The sequence below is a fragment of the Drosophila miranda genome, chromosome XR (assembly GCF_003369915.1).
Source record: "Drosophila miranda strain MSH22 chromosome XR, D.miranda_PacBio2.1, whole genome shotgun sequence".
NCBI lineage: Eukaryota > Metazoa > Arthropoda > Insecta > Diptera > Drosophilidae > Drosophila > Drosophila miranda.
The window spans coordinates 31,318,399-31,335,148 of NC_046674.1; the positions used below are offsets into that span (position 1 = coordinate 31,318,399).

Below are 16,750 nucleotides of genomic sequence, written 5' to 3' on the forward strand. Positions count from 1 at the left end.
GCCTTTGGACGCCTCTGAGCCATACTGACTAAGTATCGGGTATAAACGTAGAGTTAAGGTCGCAGCAGAAACTCATAATAATGGTCGCCAATGGTGATTGGCGTATGCCTTCCACTATTAAAGAAAGAGTTTATGAATGCACAGCTTCATCAGCCAATTGATGTCGTGCTCACAGGTAAAGTTAAAGTCTCCTCTCAGGAACTCCTTGTCCCAGAAGTAGGTCGGCAATTCGATCTCCAGGACTAGGAGAGAGTTGGGCTTGTTCACACATTCGGGCTCCTCATCGTCCTTTTCGAACAGGGCCCTTCCACAGCACTACACTGCGTATGCCGTACAGTCGAATGATGACACCCTCCTCTTCTCCTCCTGGCACATACTGCACAAACCGTTTGGTTTTATTCTTTTTTATAGTTTATATAGTTCGTATTTCGATTTATTCCCCTGTCTAGGTCGCACACACACTCACCTTTCTTATTTATTGGCACCTTCGTTTATTTTAATTCATTACTATTGTTATACCCGATACTCAAAATGAGTATTGGGGTATATTAGATTTGTGGTAAAAGTGGATGTGTGTAACGTCCAGAAGGAATCGTTTCCGACCCCATAAAGTATATATATTCTTGATCAGCATCAATAGCCGAGTCGATTGAGCCATGTCTGTCTGTCCGTCTGTCCGTCCGTCCGTCTGTCCGTCTGTCCGTCCCCTTCAGCGCCTAGTGCTCAAAGACTATAAGAGCTAGAGCAACGATGTTTTGGATCCAGACTTCTGTGATATGTCACTGCTACAAAAATATTTCAAAACTTCGCCCCGCCCACTTCCGCCCCCACAAAAGACGAAAATCTGTGGCATCCACAATTTTAAAGATATGAGAAAACCAAAAACGTAGAATTGTAGAGAATGACCATATCTTTAAGACTGCGGAATCTGAATTGGATCGTATTATTATTATAGCCAGCATCAAGAAAACAATTTCATTTTTTCTCGCCCTGTCTCTCTCTAACACACACGTAGCATAGGCGGCTTTGCTTAGAGTAAAACATTAGCGCCTAGATCTCAGAGACTACAAAAGCTAGAGCAACCAAATTTGGTATTCACACTCCAAATATTTCGGACCGAGACGAGTTTGTTTCAAAATTTCGCCACACCCCCTTCCGCCCCCGCAAAGGACGAAAATCTGGGGATATTCAAAAATCTCAGAGACTATTAAGGCTAGAGTAACCAAATTTGGTATCCGCACTCCTATTAGATCTTACTATAAAACGTGTATCTTAAAATTTCGCCCCACCCCCTTCCGCCCACACAAAAGACGAAAATCTGTTGCATCCACAATATTGCACATTCGAGAAAACTAAAAACGCAGAATCATAGATAATGACCATATCTATCAGATTGCTGAATCTGGATCAGATCAGATCATTTTTATAGCCAATAGGAACAAATCAATTTGCAGTGGCTACGCAGCGCCCGACGTGACGCTCAGACTGATTTTCTGTCTCTCTCGCACGCACTCTTTGTCGTGTCGTTTAATATTAGCGGCGTCTGCCGGAGGAGAGCCATACTGACTTAGTATCGGGTATAACCGTAGAGTTGCGGTGTCCGCAGCAACTCACAACGTTCCCCCTCGTTTTTAAGTATTTTTAATATATTTATTTTTATTGTTTGTTTTTACATCGTTGCAGTATTTTCCAGAATTTTCTATGACGCGTTATGGACTCACCCTTTCGTCTTCGTATTCTCGGGGCCGCTTTCCTCACGGACATTTCGGACCTGTCCGAAATCAAACCAGGGACCTTGTCCAAATACATCCAAGCCACCGGATGGGACTGCCCTTAATCCTGCAGTAGTCTGATCTCACGGTTCAGGCAACGAGAAGGGGCACATGCCCATGCGGCAACACAACGGACCTTTTATAGGTCCAAGTGAGCTCGGGGGCGGGAGGCTCACATCCCCCCCTCCCAGCTACCGCCTTAACCTAACCTAACCTATGGACTCACCTTCGTGTCCGCCACACCACACAAATGTATAAATGCCATTGTAGGCATGTCCTAGCCATCATAGAATACCAATTCGTGGTAAATTTTCAAAATTTCTCAAAAATTTTCAAAAATGTCGTGTACAATATCGTACACCGGAGGTTTTCATTGACTCACGCCCAGTACTGGGAGTACAGACAACAACAAGCGATAAAAGCTCAATGGGCGCCCTGTTGGAGGCATCGTCAAATGATGCCAGCACCGCCGCTCCGAGACGCCTTGTCGTTTCCCGTGAAAGAGTCGGGCTTTGCAGGGTTTCGATAGCTCCAGCTTACTAGCATTTTCTGAAGCTGCTGCCTTTGGTGATGCCATGTCTGACTGCATATCCCGCCGTCTGACAGTTAGGCCGGAGTATTGCAACTAACAATCTGGAGTCCCTTCGTGGTAGATGCAGTAGTTAGTAGTTTTGAATATTCTATGCGTGATGAGGGTTAAAAATGACAATTATATTCCCCATTTTTATATTTATATCAATTGCATGTTCAACTTCATTGCCTAGAGTTAACCCATTCTTGCTCCACACATGACAACGCATCAGCTCTCCAAGCCACTTCAGTTTCAGTCAGAACTTTCTGACCTTTGTTGATTCCGCGTTTTTTGGATTCCATTTTGAGTCTGGGCTTGTCCACCCATCATCGATCCAATCCAGTTCAATTCCAGCTCAGCCCGTCACTCGAGGCCCGAAAACGGCGAAAGCGAAATCAAGGACAAAGCTTTCAACAAATCGAATCATAAATAAAAATAACAATCTACTTTTGTTTTCTTAGCTGTCGGTGGGTATTACTCATACGTGCCGTGGCTAATTGGCCAAAAGCTGCAAAAGCGCGACAGGTTGAAGACTTTTGTCCCCAGTTTTTTTTCTTTCATTTTTCAATATATTTTTATTTGTTGTTTTGGGTCTTTTTAGAGCGTTGGAGGCACCCACAAGTGCAGGCTCCAAGCTCTAAAATGCCTGTTGTTGGGCGCAGTTGCCAAACCCGAAAAGACAACTGCAACCGCAGCCAAAGCCAGCAATAAATCCAGCGCAAACTGCAATAACAATAGCAGCAACAGCAACAAAAAACAAAACAAAACTAGAAACTATGCTAGCTACAAAGGCAAAAAGAAATAGAAACAATCAAATGGAACGTGATTCGAAACCGAAACCCAAACCCAAACCCAAACTCAAACCCAAACCGAGACCAAAACTAAAACTGGACCTGGAGTCGGTTCGCGACGGGGAGAGGAATGCTGTGGGTCTTGTATCGTGTGCCTGTCCAGTGCGCTCCAATTTTTGCCTTTATTTTATTTTTACTTTTTTTTATTCGTAGAACGAACCACAACAGCAACAGCAACAAAAAATTCGGCGGCAGCAGCCAAATAGTTGTTTGGTAATCAAAAAATAAGTTAAAACAAAAAACTGCCGAAAAAACAGAAAGAGTTGGAAAGCAAACATTTTTGACGAGACAACGACGTTTGGTTGCTCTAAAATCGAAATTCCATAGATACGGTTTTCTCCTAACTCGAGGGCTCTAAGACGATCCCAACATATGTTTTTTGAATGTTTAAATTTAAAAAAGTTCAAGTAAACACATTGGGCAATGCACTTCTTTTCAGAACATGGGTTGTTAAATGCTTATTGCCTTCATTAAACTTTTGTCGAGAAGATCCAGCTGGAATATTTAATCAACTTGGCTAAAATTTATAATAGGTATTTGCTTGGGTCATCGCGTAGTGCATATACTCGTAGTAGTAACTCATTTTCAGTGCAGAGTAACATAAACAGTAAATAATGAAAACTGTTTGCGTGCGCTGCGGTCGCTGCCTAACGGTGCCTATAGTGACTGGGCGTCCCACTCCCCATCTCCATCTCCCTCTCCACCCCCATCCCCATCCCCGCCTCCGTCTCCGTCTCCGTCACCGTTCCCATCCGCCTCCCTCCCCACACAATCCACACAGTCCACACAATCCCCTCTACTGGAAGGCGGTCAAACAGCGTCGCCATCAGAAATTCGTCATAGTGCGACCACGTTCCAGACCAAGCCTTGGAGTTGCTGCCGGCGACTTGCAGCCATTTCCATACCCTAGCTTGGGGTACTTCAACTACTTGCCACACCAGGTTATATTCTTTACCTACACGTGCGCAAACATATACATAGTATTATCAATTATATTCTTGGAGCACCTACTCCTATTGATATATCCCAGATTTCATGCCTTGGGATAAGTGAATCACACAGTTTTTGCAGTATATTTGCATATACATATGTACATACATTATGTATGTTTCGATGAATGTCTTTTAATTCTTACAGATGCCAGATCGAAGATTTATCCCATACATATCGCTAGGGTATTTGCAGTCGTCACGCCCGAGCACGCCTTCGGATATACTATACATACATATGTATTTTTTTTGGCTTTTGCATTTTGAATGAAAGGCAACGTCAGCCAAGGCAGCGTCTGTCTCTGGCTATTGGCAATAAATAATTCTTTGTTTTTGCTGCGCCTGTTGGTTTGCTTAAATTTAATTAGTTTATTTGAAAGCAGTTTGGGGCGATGGTGTCTTAGATTAAATTGGACTCAATTCATTTTTTCATTCCCTCTTTGCCTTGTGCTGCCTTGTGCTTTGTCTTTGCCCAATATTAGCTAATTGTTCTTCTTCTCCCGATTTATTGATGTCCAGGATTATCTGATATAATTTGCCAACGAAAAATTTGTTTCCGGCAACACCTTTAAACAAATTCAAGCCCAACCGAAAACAAAAAAATGGCTGAAAATTTGATGAATGGCAATAGAACTAAGTAGAGCCTCCCCCCGTTCGACGAAATAATATTCGCCTTGCTCTAATTAATCGATGCTAGAGGAACAATGGAAGTAGCAGAGCAAATCCATGACAATGAGCTACGAACATTTCATATTTAATATTTCATAAAATGCTTCCACCTAATTTTTTGGGCGATTTAGAGCAGAGAAGGAAATTTTCTCCCTCCCTGATTGTGCAACCGAATGAAATGGGCCAGACATGAAATGTTGTGCGTTTGGTTGGGCATAGCTAGCAAAGCGAATTGGAGGGCAGGTTAATCGCCAACGCATCAACAATGATTGATACGAATGGAAAGGGGGAAAGTCCCAATGCGTTAGCCAGGTAAAGAATTATGGATTGTGACAGATGCAGTTGAAACGAAAAAAAGACTAAATAAATATGTATGTACATACTACAGGTAAAAACAAGGCTAATTGAGGGCTTCATTTCAGAAACACCAAAGGTAACCTGATGGACTTTTGGCAAAGACGAAAGTAAGTCATTTGGATATATATATGTACACAGCTTATTTTTATATTTTTATTGTAGATAATTATCTATTCAGATGAATTTCCAATAGGTTTCGGTTTCGGCTTCTGTTTCTTTATTTTGATTTTAGTAATAGTCCGATAGCCTGACTTTTGTATGATATATTGTAAATAGAATGCATTCCTTCGACATGCATCCATCAAACACAATATACATATGTACATACCCCCTTGCTCTACGAGTGACGGTGACGATGGAAACATTGCACCAGGGGGCGTCACTGTGGGGGCGAACTTCGCTGCAGTGCCCCACTACAGCAGGCGTCTAGCAACTGCTGATGCTTGGATATGCGGCGCCCCAGTACGGTTTCCCCAGTGCGGTTTCCCCAGTCGATCGTTTGTGACTCTGACTCGGAGACTCGGTTTGCATATGCGAGTACGAGTACACTCGTATTTGCCGCCAAAGAGCCGGGCGAATTTCCAGCTTAATATCTGTGCTGTTTCGAGTATGAACCGTACCTTTGGTTGCTGCTGCGACCGCTGATCGCAATGGTCTGGAATTTTAAATAAATTCGATTTACTCGTAGTTGTGCAACATTTTACTTTACTTTACTTCTCACTATGGCACTGTGTCGGTGACTTTGGTGCCGAGCGGTCACAACTTTTACTGAAAATGTATGGTAAATAATTAAGGTAACGAACTAGTGGTTCCAGACGAAACTGAACATTCCAGGAGGAGAAAATTTTGTAATACCGCACACAGTCCCGCACGGGCTTCCCCGAACTAACACGAGCGCTATCATGACGCTTAACTTATTTAATTGTTTTTGTTATATTTGCACCGTCACAGGTTTTAAAATTATAAAATTATAAACTACCTACTAAAGACTACTTTCTGTCCAAAGGTCCTGCCGAACAATGGGCAATTTGAAAATAAAGAATTTTTCTATTTTTGGATACCAATCAAAAGTAGGTCAAATTGGACTAACTACGACGAGTCTACATACATTTCCAAGAATTATCGGAACTATCCTTTTTGCGAAAGGGGGGTTTTACGACCAAACTGCACCAGCTAAATAAGTAAAATATGATAAAAATGGAATGACCCTGACACAGGATCGATGTGCGATAGGCAAGGGTATGAAAAGCTACGGCCATCGAATCTATTTGTTGTTCGTAAGCGATAATACTCAATGATAACTTGAAAGAATCCAAAAATATCTTTACAGTACACACAGAAAAGCGCTCTTTACGATTATCCAACCAAGCCTAGCTCTAGGCTCTAAGGCTCTAAACAATGAGCATGGCACTTTTTGCCCGTAGAGTGCTTTGCGCAAGTTTTCATCAGCTTTTTATACATTTTTGTTCGTTATATTCTGTTTTTGTTTATTGGCAACGAAAACAAATATCACAAGGCAGTCGCCGCGGCGTACTAACCAACACCAACACCAACCTAATTAACGTTCCATCTCTATTATACAAGTACGACGAGTACTTGTGCATTATTTCATTCTGTATTCCATCGAGTCTGGTGTGAAAGCGAGAGTCCGTGGTACAAGTAGTTTCTGCCGTCGCGACGTCGTTACGGTAAAGTTATGCTCGACGCGTAACTGGGCCAGTAAACACATACAACAAAAAACAACAACAAAAAAACAACGAGAAACGTTTACAAAATATTCATTGATTCAAAATGTGGAATTTCTGGGTTTATTGCTTCCCATTTTTGTTGCTTTTGCTTATGGGTTTTTGTTTTGGGTTTCTTTCTGTTGTCGCTTGATTGATCAGGCTCTGGAGTGAAGTAGTTTGTAGGGAGTCTTACTGCCACGGAGCCACGCTAACTTGATTTTATACAACGCGAGTGGACTATTCCCCCCAAGTCTTTCACTAATAGGCGCAATGCCTCGTATACGCAATCTGGTTCAAGTCTCTGGGTAATTTCAACTTCAACTTCTGCTGAAATATTAAAAAATAACAGTTAGGCAGAACCTTGCGTCCCTGCAGGTAATCGTAATTCAGAAGAAAGTTTTTAAAACATGCACCAGAGAGCAGAGAGACCAGGGACTACTGACTGTGAGGGGGAGCAGCGCCATCAAAATTTAGGGTGGAGCGCAAATCGAGCTATAAAAATCACTTGATTAGAGCTCACTCCTCAGCAGAGGTCTGGGGGGGATCAGGCAGTTGCATCGATTCCATTGCAACTGGGCGTGGGAAGCGTGCCCCAAAGCCGAAGCCGAAGCCAAAGCCAAACAACTTTATTATGCAAATTGGCAGCGCCTGGCCAGGGAACAGAGGCCTAATGACAAGCTGCTTAGCAGGACAGCTTTCTGGCTGTTCAATTTACAAGGGCTTGTGAGCCAAAGGGCGACTTCCCCGAATTAGGTTTATGGGAACAAAATCACAGATGGCTGCATAACACTCGAAATGTTTGCTCTAGTAAAACTCTTTATCATAAAAATCGAAGGATATACGCACATATGTACATATGTACATATGTACGTAGGACTTATTAATTCCGAACAGGTGTGGTTGTGGTCTCAGAATAAGAAAACAAACAATGCTGCTTTCTTCTGTACTAAGTCTTCCCCTCATGAGATCGACACCTGTGACTTTACGTAACTGTACAGGGTAAAATACGCTTGTAGCTAAGAATAAATACACACATACATACATATATGTACATATAAATACACCCTGCAGTGCCAGCCGTGCGCGATGACGAATGTCATCTGTATGGCATCTAGGCGTTGACGCCAGCCAAATCGATTTGTTGCTTTCTTTTCCGGTCGTGCCGTAACAGAATTCTGTCGGTTCTGCCGATCGTGAGCAGTAGAATATGACTTCGTTCTTTCTTTTCGTCTCTTTTGCTCCTGCGTCGGCAGAAATCTCTTGATTTGCTCGAGTGGCATTTGCTCGCTTTGCATTTGATACGATTGTGCGCAAAAGGGTGAGAATCGAAACTGCACTGACTTGGTGAATAATTACACTGCCCCACAAAAAAAAAAGTGTCGTGCGCGGCTGACCAGAGTATCATATCCCTATGTATTTTGGGGCCCTGAACACGAATCCATCACGTCAGATTTTTGTTTCTAACGTCAAAAAACCAATTTGGCCGAAACATGGCGGATACTTATTTTAAAGCTCGTCGGATTTGCTTGAAACTTACAAATTTGATGTCAGATTTTAAAGATTAAATATAACGGACCCAAAATGGCGGCCGTTTTTGAAAATTTGATCTATTTTGCTTCAAACTTGTTCCAAAGGGGTTTTTGGTCTTTAATATCAAATCTGAGGTCCGATTTTGAGATTTAAATTTGTTTTTAAGATGATAACTACCATCTATTCTTATCAGGCAAGTGCAGTCTTTAAATGAAAATATCAATTGCATAAAATGTTAAATTTGTCAAAAATGTGAAAAACTATGTTCATATTATACTAATGCCTCGCTGCATTCACATTACATATACATATATGTATATGTATGTGTTTTTTCTTCTCGTATGCTCTTGCTTTAAGGTTTCTTTACGCTCCGACTACGATAGTCGGGAATACAAGAAAAATAGAGAAATAGACTGTAGATCCTTATAAGCAAATTTAATTTTTATAAACTACGGTGAGGTGTCCAGCAACAAAACAAAAACAACAACAACAAAAACCGTCATAAGCACACTTTTGCAGCCAAATTAATAGTATTTTATATAAAATACATACATATATGTGTACATAATATTTTTTTTTAATTTAGATCAACAAAATACGGAACACAGTGGGGACAGGCACATCCTGGGAGAACACGGAAGTCAGTCAAACAAAAACATAATAAATTAACCCATATTATTTCAGTGACGGTGCAGTTTCAGATACCAGATGAGCCCGTGGAAAAGGCCATACGCAAGACCATGTATAACGTTACGAAAACTAAAAAGTACAGGTCTCAAGGATATGTACTAACATAGATACTCTATATACACATACAATTCTCGCATATTATTCATACATAGAACTTATATCACAACCAATACCATTTCCCAGTACGATCAGTAGATTGGTAAGCATTCCGCTGGTAAGTATTTGGCCTTTCATCCCCTTTCACACTGCATTGGCTTCCTGCTTATGTATGTATATCTTATCGGGCCTGCTGTGTGGCATACGACATGATACGACATGGTTCTATGGGGCGATCGGACCGACTAATTAGTCGATCATGATGCAGGGGGCGTCTCGCTTCCATGGTGGGTGTAGCTGGCTTTCGTAATTGGAAATTACCAGCATTTCATATGCCAATCGGCTTCGGGCGAAATAGTGTTGACAGTGCACTGAGCACTGAGCTGGTATCGTAACCAGTTAAGCCGGGAACGGGAACGAGATCGGGATCGGGAACGGGTTACATTCTTCAGGCAGTATCAGTGACAATTATAGAGCAAATTATGCTAACTAAATAGGCGACGTGCAAAGCCAAGACTCATAGCACACAGCAGGAGGGCTCCCAGCTCTGGGCGTGGTCCACCGGCGTTACTCCAATCCAATCCCACCCAGTCCCAGCCAATCCGATCCAACTCAGGTCACCATTGCATAAGTATGGTTGAGCAATTTTCATTTTTTTCTCTGCCCGTGCCTGTGCTTGCGACTGACAATTATAATTATAGATAATCAGTGAGCCACGAAAGAAAATTCAATTTTCAGGAAAATTTGATTTCTCTCTTGCTGCGGGGATCGGGATCTGGGTGGGTGGCCGCGTTTGAGGAGCAAACCGGCAAGCCTGTGGAAATATGTCACTTGGCTGCCAAACCAAATAAATAAACATCGAGAAATGCTTCTGTTGCTGTTGTGGCTTTGTGGCTGTTTCTTCTCATTGCGTCACGGTAGTTAAAAGGTGTCAATCAATGCCGTTGCAGCTGACCAGGCGGCCTGGCACGAGCGAATATGAAACATGCAACACGTAGCATGCTCAGTCGAAGTCGGAGTCGGAGTCTCCCACTATTGCTAACTGTGGCCATACCCCATCCCAACCATGTCGCGGGCTCAGGCTACTCCATTTGCGGTCTCAGGTTGGGAAATTTGTATGTGGCGGCACACTTGAACCAGTTGGGATCTACTTACATATACTGTGAATATGGGCTGAATAAATAAAACTGGCATCAAAAGAAACCCTAGCCTTCAAATAGATCAGAGAAGTATTATTCCACAATGAGAACGGTCCACACACTCAATTGCGAGCTGTCCCTCTTCTGCTCCCTCCTAACCGCTATCCACATTTTGCAGCCCCCTTTTGCATTTGCAGTTAATGCATTTCCGTTTCCGCGGGCAGTTGTCCAAAAGCTTTTTGATTCTTTGGTTTCCTATGGAAGTGTACGACTATGCTGGGGCCTTTGCGACTCACCTTTGGGTCTTGAGATATCACAGAATGGTTTTTCGCACAAGAAAATGGAGACACTTGTGCTTGTGGTTCTTTTAGTGGTTCTTGTTGCTGTTACTCTTCCAGTGCGGTTTCTCAGTTTTCTTGTTTTAGTGTGAACCAAAAATATACTGCAATTTTTCAGCTATTCTCGCGTTTGTAACTGCTTCTGGATTTTGTTCCAGTTTGATCTGGTCATATACCAGCTTGATAAAGTTATACTGTCTGCTTTTATTGTCTCGTGATTCTGATTTTGTTTTTATGATTTTTGCAAATTAGTTTTCGTAGTTGCTTGTAGTGGTTGTTGTTCCTGTTGTTGCTGGACATGATTGCGATGGCAGCAACAACATGACGCAGCGCTGGGACGTTCAATCAATGAACTGCAAGAAATAAAAAAAGAAAACATAATTAAGATTACAATTATGTTTATTCCTTGCATTTTTTAATTTTTATTTTTATATTATTATCGATTGCTTATTAGCTTATAAATCAGATCGTTGAAAAATGGCCGTGGCCTAATCCAATTAAAGATTGTTTAATGACTTCCGAGATTTTTAATCAGTTCTAACAAGTGGTGGCTGGCCAGGCAGCTGAAAAGGGCAGAATTTTATCGAAACCGCTGGGAGCAGTAAGGCCCAATGAATGTGGCAGCTGGATCAAAAGAGAATTGAACTTTTTATTGAACGTTGAATTACGGAGTTCAACTCCTTGTGAGCGGAGCGCCATTTCAACTCAAAATCGGAACCGCACAGAGACTCTAAAAGAAGGCGAAAGGCGGAAGCAGGCCGATTCCGCAGACTCGCGGACTGGCAAACTGGCAGACTCTCTTGGCTGGCTGCTGGGGCAGAGTGAAGTCAAGCCGCTTCGATGAAACACCTGGAGATTGTCACAATCCGTTTGGATGAATGTCCAGCATTTTGATGGTGCTTAAACTCACACTCGCGTCTGCCTTCCGTTACATTTAATTGCGTTTCTCCCATCTACCTATTCCCATTCCCCACTCCCCATTTCCCATTCCCCCATTTCCCATTCCCCATTCCTCTTCCCTTCTTTTGCGGGACACAGACTTAATTGCAGCATACTAAAAAAAATAAATGAAATATAGGCAAACGTTTTTTTCCACTGTTTGCTCAGTACATCAAAATTACATTAGGCCGCATAGAAGCATATGTACACACATCCATGCAGATACACAAATACCATATGCATACATATGTATGTATGTATATGTACGTATGTATTGTGCGAGAGTACTGACCTATATATTAACGGCTGCCAGTCGGCTCATACTACAGCCGACTGTGATGTGTTAATTAGTCAAATGTTGGTCAACACTTGGCCTGGCTTGGCTTGGCTCACTTTGTGTGACTTTGGAATGGGTTTCGAATGGGCCGCACTGCGAGTACGGTACGCGTGTAAGGGGTTGCAAATGCTCGTGTGACTATTGAGATGTTGATGTACTTTGTGGTATTGCAAATACTATCAGCATAAATATTGCTCGATTAGCGAATCAGCCAGAAACAATATCGATGTTAGCAAGAAAAGAGTGTGGTACAGTAAGCATAGGTCAAATATATACCATGCATACCATACTCGTACACACACCTGTGTTCTTAACAATAATAGTGCCGCACCTCAAAACATTTAAGACTCTTTATTTTAGAAATAAGAACATTTTGATTGAAGGGAAGGTAAGCATTAGAAAATAAATAAGAACCATGTACATTTGCCCTCCCTAGTATTTTTGTAAACGCCTTTGCTCCGGCCTTTGCTCCGGCCTTTGCTCCGGCCTTTGCTCCGGCCTGAGCCTGACATGGGCTAATAGGTCTGGCCAAATCAATGCTTCAATTTGATTTTAGCCCATAGTTCTTGAACCCCTTGAATCCAGCACTATTGTTGCTTGTAGTTGCTCGCCTTTTACATGGCAGGCGCTGAAGTACGATAAAAGACGGAAACCCAAACACACAAACAAAACAAAATGATTTAATAAGTTGTTGAACAACCGGATACCAAATCGCAGAGTCCAAGTCGAGGCTGAAGCTGGAACAGAGTAAATGTTTTGCAATTTCCCTAAGATTTCCATGTGTCTGCCTGCCTGCCTGCCTGCCTGCCTGTCCGACTCTCTGGGTGTCTCGGTGTGGCATGTTGCAATCGGCAAACGGCGGCAGGCAGCCGGCAGCCGGTAAAGAGACAAGGGGAAACTGTGCGTGTGCCACGATCTCTGCTCCATGTGGTTCCTCAATTAAACGGCACTTGAATGTACAATTTTATTTCTCCCTCTTTCTTCCCCCTCTCTGCGCATACTTTGAGCTCCAATAAATTAAGGTAAAGCAAAGTCTCTTAATTGATGTTGGGGCTTATCGTCAAGCGTCTCAATGACTCCGATAGAGGTGTTGATGATGTTCATCATGAGCTACAGCCAACACCATCTGATTTACGAGTTCCGTTCGCAAAGGCTGCCGCCCGCAGTGGATGCCACTCGACTCATTTGCGGCACTCATCGAACCCATTCATAGCCAGCCGAACGACACACTATCCGACAGACAGCCAGACAGACAGGCTGTCCACTGGCAGCACTACCAGCAATAATTGGTTTTTTATTGTTTAATCACCGACACCTGTTCTTTGATTTGGGCCGTTTTTCTTCATGCATAATAGAGATGTAGTCCACCTGCAAACGGAAGGCCTTACAATCATTTATTCGGATTGAGATCCCAGCATGATCGGACAGAAAACTTGTTTGGCCATTCCGCTCCCACTTTACATTTATCCTTTTTTACTGGTGCGTGATCTTGTTCGAGGTCAATCGATTTCGACCCGATAAAATAGTAAATATATTCTTGACCGGCGGCAATTTCCGAGGCGATATTTCTTTTTCTTTCTATGTTTCCCCATCTCTCATGACAATTTATACCACAATCCTCCTTCCAAAGCAGCAATGCATTTGAATTAGCGGTAATAGTGAGGAGAGGGGATCCAGCAAATAATATGTCCATGTCCTATAAAACAGTGAAAGGGAGGCGGAGAAACGAACAAAAATCATTTCAGGCATGTGGTGTACATGAACGAGAAAGGAGCAAGAGAAGCTTTGGTGAGTTCTCTTAATCTACATATGTTGTTGAGTTCCTACAGAGAGCGCGGGTGGCGTGAGAGCGAAGTCAATGCTGTCAGCCGAGTCTGGAAAAGTTGGCTGTAAACGATGCATAGTCATCACGTGGAGCTTTTGGGACTGGGAGGATGCATGCTTTGTCTGCACGCTGCTGCATTTCTCACACAGCATTCAATTATTAGTGTTGCCATTTCGCTTGTACGTGAGCCTTGGAATAATGTGAGAGAGAGAGAGCACGAAAAGGGAGAGCCAAAGCTCAAACGTCATGACTGAGCGAAAATATCTAAATGCATTTGATAATCTCTGTAGCATGGGAATGCGTCACATGTACACATGCTGCAATGCTGCCATGCTGCTGATGCATCGCTTACAACCAGCTTAAGATGACTTCACGAGAACAGAAAAGAAACCGATTCTGCAAGACAGAGATAGCATGAGAGACACAGCGATCGAAGCACCTTAATGTTGGTAGCTGTCTTCAGTTACTCTCCCAGCTATCGGTCGAAGAGCTGAGCCACTATTTGTGACAAAGGAAGTTTTCCAAGAGTAGGGGATCTGATTTGGTTGTGGCCCCCATTTCGCTTTTTACTCATAGCTTGTGACCAAATTGATAATTTACGAACATATTTGTATCTATGGTAAGCTGGAGACCTTAGCTAACAACTGGCGAAGAAACTTAATTGATCCTGTCGACTATACAAATTTTGTTACAAATTTAGTAAACTGGTTTTTTTTAAGCCGAAACAAAGTTTTGTTCGGTTGTGACCACATTTGAATAAAACTCTCGAAATTAGATGAAAATGCTCCAGGTATAACAAATTAAAATTTTATTTATTTAATTTAAATAAATTTCACACAAAGTAAGCAAAAGTCTACGTCCTCGTCAGACACTCTTTTGTTTAAACGCGCTTCGGGGCAATGATTTTAAAAAACCACGACAAGATTTCGGTTTCGGACATTGTAGTGGCAGTCGGTATTGAATCAAAAAATATAATAAATGTACTGTCTATATATGCATTTCACTGACCTTTTCTATTGACTCACATCGATTTATTGAACGTTTAGAAATTTGCAATAGAACTTTCACGTCGATTTACACGTATAAAAAAATTATTTTTTTCGCAGAATGAAGCAGAGGCGCCTTCTTTAGTATTTGCATAAAAACAATGTGTAGAGATAACACACACTTGATGTTTTTCAGACTTGATGCCTCTCCTGTCTGTAAACATTTCAGTAATTTCACTTCCCCTATCAATCCCAGTTCCCAGATCAACTGGTAAAAATTTGAGCTAAGAATAGAAAAAAAAAATAAATTTTCATCAAAACTGTTTGTTTTCAGACCAAAGACGGGATGATGATTCCTGCCGATTTATCGCTGATGAATGCGCAGCGCGTGCGTTCCCGGAGGAGAACACGGCTGCACGGCATACGCATTTCTCTTGTCTTGCATATAACATCCACACGTACATAAGTATGTACACACACAGTTTTACTGGTGGAAGATTGGAGCCCAATCCTGTTATTCTTAAATGGTGAATTCCAGGGAGATAGCTATACTTTATATATATTGAATGGAAATCCATCTCCTTTATTCAGAATAGTGTGTAGTTTTATTCACAACAATTACAGTGGATATACTCGTACCATCTCGTTTAGAAAAATTATGACTATTCACTGATTCCGCTGGGTCCTGGCCAAATCGCCTGCCAACAGTGAGTGATTCATAGCCCCATTCCATTATATATCCATTTTGACCAACTTGCGCATATCGGATTTGTCGGTATTTGTTAACAAGTAAAGGAGCCCAGGGAAGCTGAATCTCACAGAAAGCGCGGCAGAGGCGTCCAAAGGCCCGGACAATCGCCGACTAGCGATGGGGGCCAAAAGTCAGATCAGATCACACAGCTAAACAAAGACATCGCCCGACTTCTCGTGGCAAGGCAACTTTCCCGCCGTCAACAATGGGCAACAAACTGTGAGGAGGGCGTGGCGAGGGGTTCCCATGTGTTTGTATATGCCAGAGTAGTCGAGTGTCTGAAATGAGGAGTTGCTAATGACAAGTGTAGGTAAGAGTGCCGCCGGAGAAATCCGTTCCGTGAAAGCTGCGAGCGAACTACTTTTGCCAAAAAATATACCCATTTACGAGTAAGTACTCGAATGGCCAGGTCATGGGAACTTTTGGAATTAAACAAGTAAGAACGCTACAATCTATACCCCGACTAAAAGGTGGGAGATGACAAAGTTTCCGAAGTGAATATAATTTTATTTTGTTTGATCAGACGTACATATTTAGATATATATTTGTGACAAATAGCTGTTCTTTTAGGTATTATACCATTTTATAATTTTATTTATTATTTATTATGAATAATTTTTGGGGAATAGTTTTCCATTACGTTTAATTTCTTTCCTGAAATGCTTTAATGATTATATGATTATATATTTAAAGACGAAGAACTGTCGAATCAGAAAGTCTATGATATATAAATATAGATATAAAGATATAGAACGAAAAATACAAGATCATATTTCGAAAGACCCCTCTCCTTTCAAAATAAATGTAGATCTTTTTTATAAATTCAAAAGGGTTTTTTTCTGATTTCAATACAATTCAGAGAGTAATCTGTATTTTTTTGCTTTCTTTTGTTATAAAAAGTAATGGAAGCAAGTAATGGAAATTTATACCATTCGTGCAAATTTTATTGTACAATATGTATTGTATATTATAAATGTACATATGTAGATAATAGTCCTGAGGATCTGGCTAAGAGTATACTGCACCATTGTCACCCTTCTAAATTTGCTAAAGGAACTAATGACAGATCGTATAATTCGTACAAAATACTGTTTCGCTTGTGTTGTGGTTCTGTTTGTCGGGACGGTGGTAGGCAGTTGGCAGTAGGCAGTAGGCAGTAGGCAGCCCACACAAACATGGACAA

At 41.8% G+C, this 16,750-nt stretch overlaps 1 protein-coding gene across 1 annotated transcript in view; it reads right to left on the reverse strand.

Moving 5' to 3' along the window:
- The window catches only part of LOC108151681 (mucin-5AC), a 43,049-nt gene that overhangs the window by 10,237 nt on the left and 16,062 nt on the right, over positions 1 to 16,750 (reverse strand). Inside the window, exon 3 of the mRNA XM_017280424.2 lies at positions 10,688 to 11,082. The gene's annotated coding sequence lies outside the window, so the exon portion shown is untranslated. The remainder of the gene's footprint in view (positions 1 to 10,687; positions 11,083 to 16,750) is intronic.